Source organism: Phocoena sinus, chromosome 5 (genome assembly GCF_008692025.1).
Source record: "Phocoena sinus isolate mPhoSin1 chromosome 5, mPhoSin1.pri, whole genome shotgun sequence".
In the NCBI taxonomy this organism is placed as follows: Eukaryota; Metazoa; Chordata; class Mammalia; order Artiodactyla; family Phocoenidae; genus Phocoena; species Phocoena sinus.
The window spans coordinates 117,806,831-117,819,916 of NC_045767.1; positions in this window are offsets into that span (position 1 = coordinate 117,806,831).

Below are 13,086 nucleotides of genomic sequence, written 5' to 3' on the forward strand. Positions count from 1 at the left end.
TCATTCAGGGAGGAAATTGTAGCTGGCCTGAGATTTAGTTACTTTGGCCAAGACGGCTGGGTTTTCACCAAAATCCATTTTCACTATCTTGTGAATGTAGGGCTACATTTCCCTAATTTTCCAACCTTCCTTAATGTCAGGTGAGGCCATGTGACTGAGTTCCAGGAGGTGGAACGTGAGTTGAACTTCTGTCCGGTACAGGCACATACAAACCTCCTTTGTAACCTTTCACACTCACTCTTCCCAGTCTATTGGCCAGACATAAAGACTTCAGCAGAATACTCTAAAGCCCTTGGGGATGATAGAGCCATATTATGAAAGGTCATTGAATGATCTTATTGAAGCCTGCCTGCCAAGCAGGAACATCCTTACTGGACTTTGAATGAGCAAGAAATAAACTTTTGTTGTATTAAGCCACTGAGATTTTCGAGTTGGCTTGTTAGCAAAACAGCATTACTTATAACGAATACAAGTCAAATCCTCCAAAGAGCTTTTATCAGTAATAAAACAAATATATTGCCACCATCTGTCTGAATCCTTGTCTATATCTCAATTTGTTCTAATCTTGGAAGGGGAAAGAAGGTGTTATTTATCAATTCCTTAAACCTCCAACAGATTGTATAGTTCTCTTGGTATCAGTGATACGGCTGCCTTGCATGGGATATAGGACTTACAAGATGAGTGCCGGCAGGGCCATTTGGTGGGTTTCACGTCTAAGAGTTTTCCAAATTTTGGCCAACATTCAATGGCAACTTTGAGTAGGGAGCAGTGTACGGTCTCATCGCAAATGTTGACTTTTTTTTTACCCTTGCATTACACCCTCAACAAGGTTTTCTGTGCACTGTATCGCAGATAATTCCAGAAATTGTTGCCTATCATTCCAGGGTGCAGCCCAGTTTCATAAATGAGAAGATGGCCTAACCCACACTTTTAGGATAGTTGATTCATATTACATGGTCACACCCACACGCTGACCCCTTTTCCTAAAGAATGGAATTAAAATTCTGTGCAAGATATTGTGAACATTTCTTACGTTAAGCAATTATTTTTTTGTTATAATATAATATTGGGGGTTGGGATAAAAAATGTTGAAGAGGTTTCATATAAGGAGTGTTTCACCTACAGACATTTTTCCTCCAAAAGAAAATAGGGTCAAAGTCTCTATCATTTGGATCCATAATGTGACATGAATTTAAAAATTACTTTGACTTAGTCAACAGGACAAACCTGTTTCTGATTCATTAAATGTGCATCCATAAGTAATACAAAGTAGTCAGTCCCACTGTTGGTTAGATATCTCCTTTTCCTGAATCCTAGGAAGATTTAACCAGCAAACTTAAGTTCTCCCTTCTGATGTATCAGCAAAAGGGACCAATGAGATGATTACGTTCCAATGAGCAGTATGTAGAAGGCAATGGGACACTGAAAAATCTCTGAACCCCAGACACCCACTGAGGCAGCTGTGGTTGATGTTACATTCATCTTGACACAGTGATACCCTGAGACACAACTTGACTCCTCAAAAGCTCCACAGGGGGCTTCCCTGGTGGTGCAGTGGTTGAGAGTCCGCCTGCCGATGCGGGGGACACGGGTTCGCGCCCCGGTCCGGGAAGATCCCACATGCCGCGGAGCGGTGGGGCCCGTGAGGCATGGCCGCTGAGCCTGCACGTCCGGAGCCTGTGCTCCGCAACAGGAGACGCCACAACAGTGAAAGGCCCACGTACCGCAAAAAAAAAAAAAAAAAAAAAAAAAAAAAAAAAAAAAAAAAAAAAAGCTCCACAGGATATGAAAGTGGGGAACCTGAACCATGGTAGAACCTGAGCATTGGATCTCCCATAAGATACAGTCATCCAAGTAGACCCTGACCCAGGAGAGACATCTATCTTGGGTGAATAGATGGTTGGGCAATTGATACAATTTGTGTCTGTTCCTTTTTGTCTAAACACCAGAAAATGAGACTTTTTTTTTTTTTGTCAAACCTGGTTTTAAAGATTATTCAATTTAGTGTGGCCATGGCAAAATACAGCAAGAGTTGAAATAGGCTATAAATCATCGGCTAGCCCACAGAAGTTACTCTGTAATAAAAAGGTGTGCATGTGCATACACACATACACATACTCTCACTCCTGTTCATTAGGAATGATCCATGTATATTCAGCTATATAGCCAATTTTAAAATTGTCTTCATAATAGCTTTATATTTCTTTGTTGTCTGCCTCATATTAAGATAGGCTTCATAATACTCTGCATTTCGCAGATTTTTATTAGTTTAGTCTTATTATTCATGTCAAAAGAAAATATTCATAACTCAAATGGTATTTATTTCTTCATAGGCCAGTGGGGTTTTTTTGATCACTCTAATAATATTTTATAAACTATTTAAATTCTACACAGTTTTATCTGCCATTAAAAAACTTACATAGCACACCTAATTCAGGCAAAGTTCAGGAAATTATTTAGCTAGTTATAAATATTGCCTAGTGTGAGAATTGAGGTATAACTGTTATTATTTATTAATTTTTTAAAATTCTCACCTTTTTTTCCATATTATTCAAATTATCTATGTTTCTCAACCCAGCTAAACATTAGAAGCACTTGGGTTGCTTTTTTTTTTTCCTTTGGCTGCGTTGGGTCTTCTTTGTTGTGCATGGGCTTTCTGCAGTTGTGGCAAGCAGGAGCTACTCTTTGTTGTGGTGCGCGGACTTCCCATTGTGGTGTCTTCTCCTGTTGCAGAACATGGGCTCTAGGTTCCCGGGCTCAGTAGTTGTGGCAAGTGGGCTTTAGAGCCAGGTTCAGTAGTTGTGGCACGCAGGCTTAGTTGTTCCATGGCATGTGGGATCTTCCCGGACCAGGGCTCGAACCCATGTCCCCTGCATTGGCAGGCGGATTCTTAATCGCTGCGCCACCAGGGAAGTCCTGGGTTGCCTTTAAAATTACCATTGACCCACCCCAAGTCAACTGAATCCAAATCTCAGATATTACACACACAAAAAAACACAACAAAAAACTTCCTAGGTGATTCTAATAGGAAGCCAGGGTTAAGAATGTTGATTTATTCCAAAGTTTGAGATGGGACCTAAATGAACTGATTCGACTATCCTCTCTTGCATAACTATCGTCACCAATAAATCTGTGGACGTGAGTCAAGAATTAAGAATTAAGGGTAAAATGACTTGAAATCTGAAGACCACACCCAGATTTTACACTCTCACTAAATATGATCGAATATCTATATCTGAGTTTGAAATTTTAAAAATCTCCAAAATGACCTCTATAGCTAGTTAGAAAGCTAGATACATATACAAATACACACATATATATGTATATATGATTATGTATTTCAGTTTTCTCTCTTGTAGTGGGTCCTTGCCAACTATTTGCTTTAATAACACAGTAATAGTTTTACTATAGATCATTACACATTTAGGGTCCTTGTTTGGTGCCTGATAACCAGTTGTGATAGCAGAAGTAATAGTAGTTATAGCACTAAGAGTTAATATTTTTTAACATATTTATTGGAGTATAATTGCTTTATAATGGTGTGTTAGTTTCTGCTTTATAACAAAGTGAATCAGTTATACATATACATATGTCCCCATACCTCTTCCCTCTTGCATCTCCCTCCCTCCCACCCTCCCTATAAGAGTTAATATTTACTTAGTGTTACTATAAGGAAATTACTGTCCTATGTACTTGACATAAGTGAATTTTAGTCTATTTTGTATGCACCCTTATTAGCTTCATTTTATATGCTCCATAGAAATGTGTCTGTTATATTATGCTTTAATGCTTTCCTTTAAATTTTATAAGGGTAAAAATGCCCATTTGAACATGATTTTGCTTTTCGCAAAAGTATAGTCAGAGACATTATCACACTATAATAAGAATCACAATGAAAGTGAATATACGGAAATCAGTAATAAGGAAAACATATCTCTCTAAAGACAAATTGTCTTCATTCTTTTATCAAACAAACAAAATTTGCTTAACCCAATATGTTTCCTATTATGAAATTTTTACTAAATTCAGCACAGAAGAACAGTAATATATTCTTATATTAATATATTCTTGTGATGGTCACTTTTTTTTTTTTTTTTTTTGGCCACACTGTGGGGCATGTGGAACTTCTGTGACCAGGGATCGAACCTGTACCCCCTGCAGTGGAAGCTCAGAGTCTTAACCACTGGCCCACAAGGGAAGTCCCACATTTTTCTTTCTACTCCTCTTAATTTAGTTTACTTTTTTACTTCTAATTGGCCTACTTTCTATTATATTTGATTTTGTAAATCGATACCAATTGTTTTTCTAGAATAGGGGCAATACAAATGTGAAATAAATGTTTTTAAATGACCAGGACTGCATTTCAATCTAGACCTTAGAGAAAATTCCATACCTAAAGTTCAGGTCAGAGGATATGTTGCTCTGTCCTATGGATAATAATATTCTATTATCAAATTTAAATGCTTAGCTGAAGTAGCATTTCTTGTTATTAGGGTTGCACTGATTAATTAGCTAATCTGTTCCTCCTTCCTTCTTTCTTTCCTTCCATATATTTTATTGAGAATCTACTATATGCCAGCTCTTTCTACACTTTAGGAATATAGATAGGGTCTCTGCTTTCATGACACTTATTTCTAGTATTTAGGAAAGAAACACATAGCCCTGTAGAAAATATTGTCCAAGGTAAATAAATAATCTTTTCCTACATTTCCTCTGATGAAGAAAAAGTATATATAATTATCTCATCCTTATCTTTTGTCACTGAAGGAAGGAATCATCTCTGTCCTGTTTTCTGGTGTCTAAGCATATTCATGCTCCTAAAAGCATCAGTGAACATCACCTAGAAAATTGAGCTTATCAGCCACAAAGTCCTATAGGGAGACAACCTTCTGCATAGAATTCATGCTCATTCTGAACAAGGGACGGGGCTCCTCCAAAGCAAAGGATCACTGAGAACCAGACTCCAAAGCAACTGTATAGCATATGACAATTGCCAATTGTAGAATATTTCAATAAACTCAATCTTTATCACTGTGGCACAGCTGGTGGCAAGGGGATTGGAAAGGCTGGTAAGCTATGCTCTGTGAGGGTCAGAATTATGTGTTTGAAATAGTGGCTTTTGAGCAAATGCATGTCACGTTACAGATCACAAAATCTTACCTAGTCAAACAGTGTTTATAGTTCTTTACAAAAGGATAAAGCCCACATATATGCAATATGGTGAGGATTCATGGTTTCCCTTCTACACATTTTATTTTCCCCCCAAGTGTTGAGAAAGATAATAATTGAAGGGGGATTTTTTTCTGGGAAGGGTGGTCAGGGGAAATATCTCTGAGAAAATGGTGTTTAAAAGTAAAGGAAGAGAGAGAAAAAAAGAAAAAGTAAAGGAAGAGGACTTCCCTGGTGGTGCAGTGGCTTAGAATCCTCCTGCCACTGCAAGGGACACAGGTTCGAGCCCTGGTCCAGGAAGATCCCACATGCTGCGGAGCAACGAAGCCCATGTGCCACAACTACTGAAGCCCACACGCCTAGAGCCCGTGAGCCACAACTACTGAGCCCACGCACCTAGAGCCCATGAGCCACAACTACTGAGCCCACGTGCCACAACTACTGAAGCCCGCACGCCTAGAGCCCGTGCTCTGCAACAAGACAAGCCACCACAATGAGAAGCCCGCGCACTGCAGTGAAGAGTAGCCCCTGCTCGCCTCAACAAAGACCCAGCGCAACCAAAAATTAATGTAAATAAATAAATTTATTTTTAAAAAAATCATTAAAAAACAGAAGTACAGGAAGAATAGTTTACATCTGCTAATCCCACAAGTTCTCTCCCCCACCCCCCTTCCCCTTGGCAACCACAAGTCTGTTCTCTATGTCTGTGATTCTGTTTCTCTTTTACAGATATATAGGATGTACACACAGCAAGGTCCTACTGTATATCACAGGGAACTATATTCAATATCCTGTGATAAACCATAATGGAAAAGAATATTAAATAAAAGAATGTCTCTATGTGTATAACTGGGTCACTTTGCTGTACAGCAGAGATTGGCACTACATTGTAAACCAACTACATTTCAATTAAAAACAAAAAGTAAAGGAAGAAGCAGTGGCTCTGTGAACAGTGAGGAAAAGAGCATTCTAGACATGTGCAAAAGCACTGGGACTTTTTTTTGCCCCATTTGAGGATCTAAAAGAAAACTAGGGTAATTCCCTGGTGGTCCAGTGGTTAGGACTGCGCACTTTCACGGCCAAGAGCCTGGGTTTGATCCCTGGTTGGGGAACTAAGGTTCCGCAAGCCACGTGGTACGGCCAAAAAGAAAAGAAAACTAGTGCGGCTGAGGTGATGAGAGGAGGGTACCAGCCTGAGGAAAGGGCAGGGATAGCTCACGTAAGTCATGGAATCATTCAATGAGGCGGGGGTGACCCAATCAGATTTACATTTAAAATTCACTTGAAACGCTGTGTTGACTCCCATGAAGGAGGGAGCCTTAGTTCAGTTCGGAGACTACTATAGTCATCTTGCTGGGAGGGTCATATCCCGGACTAAGGTGGTTACAGGGGAGATGGAGAGGAGAGAGTAGGTTTATGATTGTTTTTGAAGATTGAATTAATGGAACTGGCTGATGGATTAGATATACGGGTAGGTGAAGGGCAGTGGTGAGGAAAAGGGAGGAATCAAGAACAACTTCTGGCTTGAGTACCTGAGTGGGTGATGGTGTCATTTACTATATGATGAACATAAGAAGGGGAAGAACTAAGAGCTCAGAGTTTGGCATAGTAATTATGTGATGTCCATAAATCATCAACAGGGACATGGAAATTAGGCAACGAGATAAATGAGTTTGAGGCTTCAAAAAATAGGTTCTGGAATCATCAGTTATGAGTAGGTATCAAAGACAAGATAACTAAAACTGGAAACATCACCTAAATAGAGAACGAAATGAAAAAAAAAAAAAAGGGTCACAGCAACCCTTGGGATCTTTAGGAACCTTTAGGCACAGAGCCCTAGGGAACCCAACAGTTACACATCACACTGAGGGACCAAAAGAGGAGTTCTGAGGAAATCAAGAAAGGGGAGAGCTTCTCAAGTAGAAGGCCGTGGTCGACCTTGTCGGGTGCTGCTGGGAGGTTACATAAACTGAGGACAGAAATGTTTCCATTGGATTTGGCAAAGCAGCGGTCCCTGGAGACTGGAGATGCTTCCTTTTTTCTAAATCAAATTTGAGGTGAGATGGTAAGCTAAGAGTAAGAAACTAAAGAGTGTGTAGAAGGTGTGACAAGAAGAAAGATATGAAAATATTCAAAGGGGAGTGGAAAAGTGAACGTACTGAAGAAACATAGTAGCGCTGTCTGGAGATGCCAAGGTGACGTTTACATTGCCAATTTAAAGCAAAACTGATCAGGTCAGTAGTGAGATCTTTGATGATGATGATGACAATTATAATAGTAATGGTAATAATAATAATGGATATGAATGGGAATTCTCCTTGACTCTTGTCACCCCAATGTTCTCACCCCAGGATGAACTGGCTGGCCATGCTTGGTGTCACTTTCCTCCATATTTCATTCTTATTATGTTCAAAGAGGGAAGCATTTCTAGAAAGTGGAAGCCTGTTCTATCAAGTATACTGAGTGAGTTGTTTCCCCAACTAGAAATTCCGAGTAAATTCTACAGATCCATTTGGAGACCCTAATAGAATCAAGCCTAACAGCAACAATAACAACAAAAGAAGCATATAATTGTAAGTGACCCGAGCAAGAGAATTATTAAATCCACAGAACGTTCCAGTTGGAGAGGTTTGTTGAAATCATCAATTCTAACACCCTCATTTTACAGAAGAGGAAGTAGACTCCGAAGGGACTGATCTGAGCTTCCACACTAGTCATTTGCAGCACTGTGGCAAGAACTCAGACCAGACAGCTCATGTGAAAACTAGCACAGCACCTGGTATATGGGGAAAAAAATAAATAAACGTTATTTCCTATCTCTTGTTCCTTCTCTTGTTCCTTACCGTATGGTGAATGAGTCAATAGAAAAATAGTAATGCCGTCATCTTGCAACAGGTCTGTGTGACTATAGCTCAATGGACATTTAGGTATTAGTATCAAGAATAAAGTAAGTCTGTGTTCTCTATCTGCAGGTTGGTTGAATCTACAGATTCAAAACTCGCAGGCATGGAGGACCGACTGTATTCACCGTACTACACCACTTTATATAAGGGACTTGAGCATCCACGTATTTGGTATCTTCCAGGGGCTCCTGGAACCAATTCCCCGTGGATACAGAGGGACGACTGTATGCCGAAATGAGTGATGAGTCATCCCGCAGTCTTGACCTAGATAGCAAATTAGGCACAGAGCTGGGATTAAAACCCTGACACCTGTGCCTTTCAGTCTTAAGGCTGTCTCCCTTAATTGTGGTGCTTGCTGTGTACCAGCTCTGTGGGAATGGGCTTCATGGTAAAAGGGAAATTATTCATAAACACATCCTTCTAAGCAGCCAGCTCTAAGAGAGCAGGAAGAGGGCCTGGATTCTCTCCCATCTGGTAATTTTGACAAAGTACAGTTTACAGCTGCTCGTGACCATAGCTGCTATCGTCAGTCAGCATGCCATTCTCGGATGTCTTCACCTGTAGATACATCCTCCCCCATCCCAGCCTTCTGGTGAAAAAGGACAAGATGGTCTTAAAAAGGACAGAAAAAGAAAAGATGCCAGTTTTTTAAAAAAATGTACCCAATGAAAAGTAATAGTTTAGAACAAAAACTGAACAACCATGTACCAAAAAATGAGAAAAAGAAAAAAAGAGATGTATAGTGGTGAAAAAGTTTTCTGTTGGTTTTGGCTCAAGTCCCAAGTGAGTTCTTCTAGGCTGACTTTCCATATCTAGTTGGTCAAAAAAATCCATGACATAAAGTTGTTTGGAAGGGGATGTGGTTAATAAGAAAGACAAAGAAGCCCAAATTAACTGTCAAAATCATATCAAAGACTGAAATAAGTAGAACTCACTTGGTAATTCAAAGGAGCAAAAAAGGAAAAAAAAAGTTATTTTTTAGCAAAGTATCCTGTTTTGAAATTCAGAGAGTTAGTAAAGGGATAAAGAGCAAAGAAATGAATATCATTAGTTTCATGCACATTCTCCAAAAAAAAACAGCCATAAGCTTCCATTTCCATCTGCTGTACTTGCAGCAGAAGTTACAGGGACTTTTGGACTATGAAAGTTCTTCTACTTTGCCTGGAGAGCTAGTACGTGGTCTCACAGAAGCAATACAGCCCAACGGTATAGCAGGGTAAATTGCCTATGAAAGCACAAATGAGGTAAAAATGACTTCACGGGAGCTGAAGTGAACAAAGGAATTAACCGGAGGCACACAAAGTGAAGTTACAAATCAGAGTCAAGTTAACAAACAAGATGGTGAATATCGAAGACAAAGAGAATACCAAGGCAATAGGATAGCCCTTAAGACGGTAGCCTGGAGACTTCCCTGGCGGTCCAGTGATTAAGACTTCGCCTTCCAATGCAGGGGGCGCAGGTTCGGTTCCTGGTCAGGGAGCTAAGATCCCACATGCCTCGCTGCCAAAAAAACAAAACATAAAACAGAAGCGATATTGTAACAAATTCTTTAAAAATGGTCCACAAAAAAAAAAAAAAAAATCTTTTAAAAAAAGACCATAGCCTGGTCTTCCAGTACTGGTCAGACTTGCAGTACAAAAGCCTCACCCTCCACCCCTTCTGCCCTTGCTAATTGCATGACTTCAGGCACTTGTGTAATGGGACTAAGCTCATTCTGAGAAGTCAGTAAGTCAGTCTATGTAAAGTGCTTAGAACACAGGGTACCTGCATATATATTAAGTGCTCAAATCTTTGTTACTGTTTATTATTCAACACACTGGTGGATGCTCTTGTGGGCCAGACATGGCATCAGATGCTTGGAATATGGCAGGCGCTAGAAGTCCTGGAGGAGAAGTTCTGCAAGCCTAGGCCTCTGTAGGTTACCCGCAAACCTGGCTCAATCATCCCTGTATTTCGTTATTTCTATGTATATTGTATATATTTGTTATTTCCCTGTATGTTGTTAATGCACTCACTGAATTCTTCTTATGTGTGTGTTTTTAAAACTACCGCCCACTAACTTCACAATTCCTTTGGACGATTCTGTCCATCTCTAAAACTAGACTCTAAACTCCTTGAAAGGAGGGCTCCTGTCTGTTCCTCAGCATCCAGCACAGGGCTTAACACAAAGAATACAACCATACATACAAAAATGAATAGACAGTCTTCCTTTAAAATTGTTTTGGACGTTACATTTTCTAGACTTATTCCCTCCTACTTCTCTTGTGCTGACCTCCCTTGGGGTCTCATTCTTCTTTGTGCCCTTTAGGATCTTCCAACAGTCCTGGAAGGAGATGTGATCACTCCAGTTTTAAAGAGAAAATTGGGGCTCAGCACTGTGAAAACTGCCCACGTGGCAGGACTGAGATCCTAGTCTGGTTCATCTGTCACCAAAGCCCCACGCCTCCACCCCGCACATTGCACCACCACTCCAAGCAAACATGGAAGATGGGGAAGATGAAAACATCGTTGGGACGGCCCATAGGAAACCAAATACCGCAGGAAAATAATGCACGGGAAATGGATTTTTTTTTCTGGCCGTGCCTCGTGGTTTGCAGGACCTTAGTTCCCCAACTAGGGATTGAACCTGACCCACAACAGTGAAAGCATCGAGTCCTAACCACTGGACTGCCAGGGAACTCCCAGGAAATGGATTTTTAAAATAATAACACCAGCCCTCACATGTAAAGTGAATCACCTATTGTATTTTGAGAATTCTTCCCCCTCTACAAACATATGGAAAATATTTTTAAAGAGTTTTCCCTCTTCTCGGTCATGGGGATAGTTATTCAAGAGCTTATTGTGAAGAAAGAACCTACCCGGAAGAATGAACAAGCATCAATTTTTTAAAATTGCAATCAATCAAATCAAATGAAAAATACAATATGAATCAAATCTTGTATATTGAAACTTTTCCCCATTAAGCTTTTATTAAGGGGCTTCCCTGGTGGCACAGTGGTTGAGAGCACGGGTTCGTGCCCCGGTCCGGGAGGATCCCACATGCCGCGGAGCGGCTGGGCCCGTGAGCCACGGCCGCTGAGCCTGCGCGTCCGGAGCCTGTGCTCCGCGACGGGAGAGGCCACAACAGTGAGAGGCCCGCGTACCGCAAAAAAAAAAAAAAAAGAAAAACTTTTATTAAGCCATTAAACGTGTATACGTAGGAGGAATTGTATTTTCAAATGAGTTAATCCATCTTTTAAAGTCTACGGTAGACTGCCCTTTGAACATGCGGCGCACATGAATGGCAATATGCCAAAGCAAAGCAGCGTCGAGACTGAGAGCTTCGTAAAGTCTCACTTGCTGGCATTTGGAGAAATGGGACCCTGCTATTCTCCGCTGGAGCTGCTCTTTAATTCTGACTCAGACACACATAGGGTGCATACATTTAAGTCAATTCTGCCTCTACCATTTATGAAAACAAGAATACCTCTACACACCAAAGAGACCTGGGGAGACCTACTCATTCTATCTGGCCTGGGCTGCTTGGCTGGTAGAGAGAGTTCCCCCTCAGGTGGGGACTCCCCATGAACCTGTGTTCTGGTGATACTTCTTTTTTTTCTAAAGAAAGTTTAAATGCTTTTAATCATGTTTCAATTTGTCCTCTATTGAACATGTATGGATAAGGGATTAAATTTATTCAAAATAGGCCCCTACTATAATTCTTCAACTAGCTAATTGAGAATACCTGTGGATATATATGAATTTATCACCATCGTGACCATGGTAGTGTGTGCTTAGTGCTCATGGGCGATAGTGATCAAAATGTTCCCAATGATGTGGCCAGGTCACACTGCCATCGGGCTGCTTTCCTTTCTGCTTACTTGCCGTGCTGCTCTTTGCTGAAGTTTCTGAGGAATGTACCTAGGAGTTGGCCCAGACCTTGTTTTTGTAGAGATCTTTCATCGGGGCTACTTTATTCTGGTGATATTTCAAAAACAAATACTTGAAGGAGCTCACTTTACTCTGGGGCATGGTGTATTAAGTGAGGCCAACCTTTGGAAAAGCAATCTGGCCAAAATATGTGCTAATCACTTGAAAACCATTCGTGTGCTTTGATCCGATAATCTTCCTTCTGGAATTCTATGCTGAGGCAAATTACATGAATTTGCCATTTGGATATCTCTAGGCACCTTGAACCTGACATATTCAAAACTCGGGATTCTTATCCCAACCAACTCCTCCTGCAATCTCCCTCATCTCAGAAAACGACCCCTCCATTCTGCCAGTTGCTTAGGCTCCAAACGGTAGAGTTCTTCTGGTATTCTCTCTTTCTTTCACACCCCATTTCAGATGCACCAGAGAATACTGTCTGCTCCATCTTCAAAATACATCAAGGCTCCAATCATTTCTCACCGTGTTCATCGCCACCTTCTTGGCATAAGTCACCATCCTCCGTTTCTGAATTATGGCTATAGCTCCTATTTGTTCTTCTTGCTTCCATACTGGCTCCAATACAGTCAGAATAAACTTTTAAACATGCATAGTCTGCATGTCAGACTATGTCACTTCCTGGCTTCAAACTCTCCAAAGGTTTTTCCTGTCACTCAGAATAAAATCCAAAGAGTCGATAGGCCTCTCATCTTTCTGATCTCACCTCCTGCACTCTTTCTTTCTCACACTTCTCCATTCTCAGTAGTCTCTCTGCCATTCTCCAAGCACATCAAATACAATCTCCCTTCGGGGCCATTGTGTGTACGGTGCTCGCTTCCTAATACAACCCGTCCCCCAATACATATATGGATCCCTCACGTCCTTCAGGATTCTGTGCACAATTCACCTCATCTGAGCAGTTGATCCCACTCTGCTGCCTTTTTCTTCATAGAACTGTTATTGCCTGGCATAATCTACAACTGAAAATTTGTCTGTTTCTCCCGCCCCAAAATGTAGATTCTATGAAATTTATCTGTTTGAGTCCCTACTGGATACCCAGCTCAGTGGTTCAAGTAGCACTACTGGAACAAAGGAGCATTGTGCT